A 5,119-nucleotide genomic window follows, 5' to 3' on the forward strand; every position below is an offset into this window, starting at 1 on the left:
TTGTTTTTCAGTTGTTTGCTTTATCTTCTCAGTACTGTTTGCTGCACCCCAAAATCCATCTGCAGGCCCACAATGAGTTGGCAGCACTGTGCCAAGCCCCAGGGCCCTGTAACAGCTGCCGATGGTGCAAAGGCACAGCCTCCTTTTGAATGGAGCCCCTGCATTCCCACCAAAAGCTACCCAAGCTCCCAGGGAAAGATAACACCCTAAGCTGGAATTAGATAACACTTCAGCAATTAGTTAATTGTCTGAGAGAACCCAGGGGTGGATGTAGGCCCAGAGATACCGATGAGGGAGGTGGGAGGGTTCTAAAGTTAGACTTCATCAACCTCACAGATGAAATAGTTCAGCAGGGAGAGAACAGGTGAGTCTGGAAAGAGGAAGGACATCTGCTTTGAAATGCCCTATCCTCCCATGTTCTCACCCAGGCCCAGAGGTAGGTTTGCAACTGCCTTTGAAAGATTATGCCCCTCAGCTGCCCCATGCCCGCCATCTGCAACAGCCAAGGATGCCGCAGAGACTCCGCCACCAAGCTCCGCGCTCCCCTGCCCTCAGCATCCGGGAAGGCTCGTGTACAGGCGTACCTCAACTCACAGAACAGCCATGCTCCTAACGTTGTACGTGAACACTTTTATAACTCATCTCCTGACTGTACTTGAGAAGCTGGCTACTTAAAGGAACCCAGAAGTGAATTCTTTTGTAAAGAATCCTTTTGTAATGCAATGAATTATCCCTTAATGTATCTGTTTTGTAAGTTTGGATTTTTTGTATATCGGGTTTCCCTTAAGCTTCTCTACTAAGGCATTCTGAGCAGTGGTGATAACGCACCAGACCGCCCCGCCTCTCCACGAGGTAGATGACCAGTGCACAGCTCCTCCAGTACCCTCTGGGGAACTGCTTGGCCAAAACCGGGGCCAGGATGCGGCAAGAAGCAGCAGAGGCTGAAAGCAGGCTTACTGCCATCAGCACTGCTTGAAATGCCTCCTGGTTCGGGGTAAAGAAAAACAAAGCTTAATTGCTTGTGGTGAAATGAAGCTGTCTTCATGTTAAGTAGCAATGGTTATTTTTATCGGTAGTGATTGAACAGTGCTTTTGCAATTTGTGAAACAGTATGTTGTGTTTTGTAAAAAGATTTCATGAAATGGTAGGTCCTTTGAAAACCTTCCTTTCTCTTTTGCCCCACCTCTGTTCTCTCAGCAATCCTCTGGCTCAGAAAACACCCAGCTCAGAAGTCCTCAGGTGGAGGTGGTATTGTGCTGAGGAAGGATGCCGAGGATGCTGCAACCTTGCCTCCTCTTTGTGGGCTGTTACGCATGAGATGAGGAAGGCCATTCTGGTCTGGTCCGAACTCTGGTGCTGGGAAACCTGGAACGTGACATGGTCATGTCGCACGCCCCCAGCCCTGTTTTCCACGGCAGAATTCTTGGCACTGGAAGCCTACAGTAAAGTATGGCTGAGTGCGTTAGAACAGATGGGTTCATGTAAATAATAGTCAGGGCCCCAGACCATGGATGCTTCAAGGTAGAGGACAGGAGATTCCTCCAACAGTTAAAGCCAAGTTGGAGGAAGGACTGGGACAAACAAGCGAGGCAGCCACAGGGACCCTATCAGTCGAGGTCTTTAATGTGCCTGGAGGTGACTCTCCATTGTTGGATCTTGCTGTTGCACAAACTCTATACAGGACCTGCTGCTTCTGTGCCAACCAGAGAGGTGGAGCAGCTGCCGAGGAGAACAGAGCTTTGTCACGTGGGCCATGGGCTTCGCACTGTTGGTGCTGGGTCTGTTTGGCCTTGCAGCCAGTGAGCTCTCCTGGGTGTGGATAAAGAAGGGAGGGGAAAGAAACTACTTTAGAGCCTCTCTCCCTCCCAACTCAGATTTGTGATAAGCAAACTAGGAAACTCAAGCAGTCGTCAGAAGAAACTTTCTAGTCATCAAAACCACTTCATTCTTCACTGTTTCGTTGCTCCTTTCTTCACCCCCTGACACCATCCATCTGATCCAGGATTCCCTCATTCTTCTTTTAGTTCAGTCCCTAATCGTTTTATGAAAATGATGTACTTAAAAGTATTTTCTTAAGGTTTGTAATGAGTGTCGTTTGCATTGTGTCCTCATTCTAATGTGTTTGCAATCGCTCCGCTCCAGGAAGAACTGAAATGCAGTCTTGTGAGCATGACGTGAACGGGCTGTTTTGCCCCGGCCACTTTTCTTGTACAGCCACATGGATGGACTAGATGTCCTCAGATCTTTTCCATCTTCAGTTTCTATGACTGTGGAATAAATGTTCAGACAGAAACTTCACTTTCGATGGACTGCTGGCATTGTCTTTGGGGATTCAAATGTTGATGTGGTCCCAGCCCCTTCCCGACTGGAGGCCATTGATACTGTGATCTGTGCTCATTTCCTGGGTATAATCCAAAGTGGCACAAAACCTGCTCAGAAAACTCAGAGCCCTGGCATCATGCAGTAGAACAGATGTGGCTTAGTGTGCGAGAGACTTTCGGGAAAAGCCACGCTATTAAGAGAGGTCTGAAAAACTCTGCCCTACCCACCCTCATTTAGTAATTCAACGTGGGTTAAACAGCTTGATTTATGTGCCAAGGGCTGGAGACACAATGGTGAATGAGACAGGTGTGGTCTCTAACCTCAGGGGCCTTCTCTCAATCTGTCCTTTTCACAACCCATCAACAGACAATACTGTAAGAGCTAACATTCGTTCATCACTATTTTATAAATGTGATCTCCTGTCACTCTCCTTAGAACCTCCTGCCCCGTGTACTCTAGGCCTAGTCTGGAACAGATACACTAAACCTCTAGTTGACAGATGGAAAAACTAAGGATCTGGGAATTCTGTAAGTCGCCTAAGGCCCCCCAGCTTGTAATAGTAGCAGCAGAGTCTTTACGCAGGCAGTGCGGTTTCCAGAACAACATAGAGCACTGTCAGGATTCTTCTTCCTCTAACTCCCCTTTGGTCTCTCTGCCCATCGCCTCTGTCTGAGGCCTCAGCCAGGCTCCCAGCTCCACAGAGAGGGAACTTGATGTGGTAACTGCGCCTGCATTGGTCCATTCACCTTAACGCGACAGCCCCTGAGTCTCACAGAAAGTTTTAGGCACCACTTTTTGCTTCCTAGTCTGACCACAAACTGGCGTAAACACAGCTGCAAACCCCTCAGCAGGCCTGCCGTCTCGGGCGTCCTGCTGTGTCTGACGACTCAGGCAGTTTTGGCTCTGGCAAACTGGTCATGCATGAACTGGCGGGCTGTGTTCTTCACACATCCTCTTGGAATATACCCAAGTCGTCTCATAAAAATATAACCCTACTCTGACCTAATTCAGCCACCAAATTACCCAAGGATGTCTTTGCATCATTCAGTCATTTGTTCGTTGGATGATTTTAGCCAGGCACTGGGGCTAGCTGCTGGAGACAGAAAGACACAAAAGCCGATTCTAATCTCAATGAACTCAAGTCTACTAGGAAGACGAAAACTGGCAAAACAATGTGGCCTGTACTCTGATAAAGAAATGCACGCCGGGTGCTATGGGAACAAAGAAATCACTTTCGTGTGTGTGTGTGTGTGTGTGCGCACGTGTACGTGTGTGGCGCAGGGTAACAGGCAGCCCAGCTAAAAGAAGCCTCTGCAAAGCCCCAGAGTTGGGAAACCATGGCAATCAGGCAGCTTAGGAACATCAAATGGTTCAATATGACAGAACTATAAAGCACAAGGTAGGGGTAAGTTATAAGGACTGGAAAGAGAAGAGCAGAGGCAAGATCACTGTGCTAACCTGGATTTGTATCCCAAAGACTAGAGCAGGGGTGTTGAACTCATTTTCACCGGGGGCCTATCAGCCTTGCGGTTGCCTTCAAAGGGCCGAATGTAACTTTAGGACTGCATAAATGTAACTGCTCCTTAACAGTTAAACAAGAGCTCGGTGCTGCCGCCAGGTAGAAACAAGGTGCTGGGCCAGATAAAACAAGGTGGAGGGCCAGATTCGGCCCACGGGCCTTATGTTTGCCACCTGTGCACAGGAGGAACATTAAAGGACTTTAACCTGAAGAGGAACATATTTAAAAGATCAGAATTCTCACCACTGGGTGGAAATGCCTCTCATTCACATGCATTTGGTTGGTTTGCAGGGCAGTGAGCAAACGAAGTTAGACTTTTGATGTTTTGGAATGACTTAGCCATGCGATCATTTAACCAGGACTGGTGGAATTAAGAGACAGAAGCAAATATACGTGGTCTAGATTCCAAAGAGAACGTCAGTCTTATCCTAGACATAGGAAAAAATGTAAAAGAAAAACTGACCCCTCAATTTCTTTATTCATAATAAAAGTTACTTTTTAGCAGTGCCTGCCACCTGCCCATCATAACCTGCTGCCTAAGTGGTCTGTTGGCCCCCAAGCCAACAAAGTTATGCTCAGACTGCCCTGTAAGCACAGAGCAGCAACGGAGAGTATCGTGTTGCTGACTGCGAGTGCACTATGTCCAGCAGTGGGGCCTGACCCCGTTGTGGCTGTGTGTGTGTTGAGACAGGGAGTTGAGGGGCTCGAGGGACCCGTAACCTCTTTGATGACACTGTAAGATTCCCATTAAACTCGTTTTTTGACCCATACCACTTGACTGTGAAATTCATCACAAGTCTTGCTGATTACAGGTAGTGACCACAAAAGGACATGGGATTTGGTCTCACCCATCTCTGAGGACAGGTGGTGATCCACAAGGAATCCATTTTATGCAACCCCATGCCAAAGGTATGTAAGACTTCAGGTTGGCTGGTTACGATAAACTTAAAATTCAAGAACTTGCAACTTAAAGGGCCAGACAGCCTTATACTTCCTGGCAAACAAATCACAGTCTCTTACCCCGACAGTGAGCTATGGAAGAGAACCAAGAATAGACAAATAAACCATCATCAATTAAGTATAATCTCCCCCAAGAACAGACTCAATAAAACACTGGGAGAAAAGTGCTTCAATTAATCAAAGAAATAACTAATCACAGTTAGCCTCTTATTCTAAGTTGATTATTTCTGTTCAAGAGGACTCTATTCTAGAACAGCAGGTATAAATCAACTAATAATGACAAATACAAAAGTTTCAAAGAAAAACACAAACACAAAA

This window comes from Desmodus rotundus, chromosome 1 (assembly GCF_022682495.2).
Source record: "Desmodus rotundus isolate HL8 chromosome 1, HLdesRot8A.1, whole genome shotgun sequence".
Taxonomy (NCBI): domain Eukaryota; kingdom Metazoa; phylum Chordata; class Mammalia; order Chiroptera; family Phyllostomidae; genus Desmodus; species Desmodus rotundus.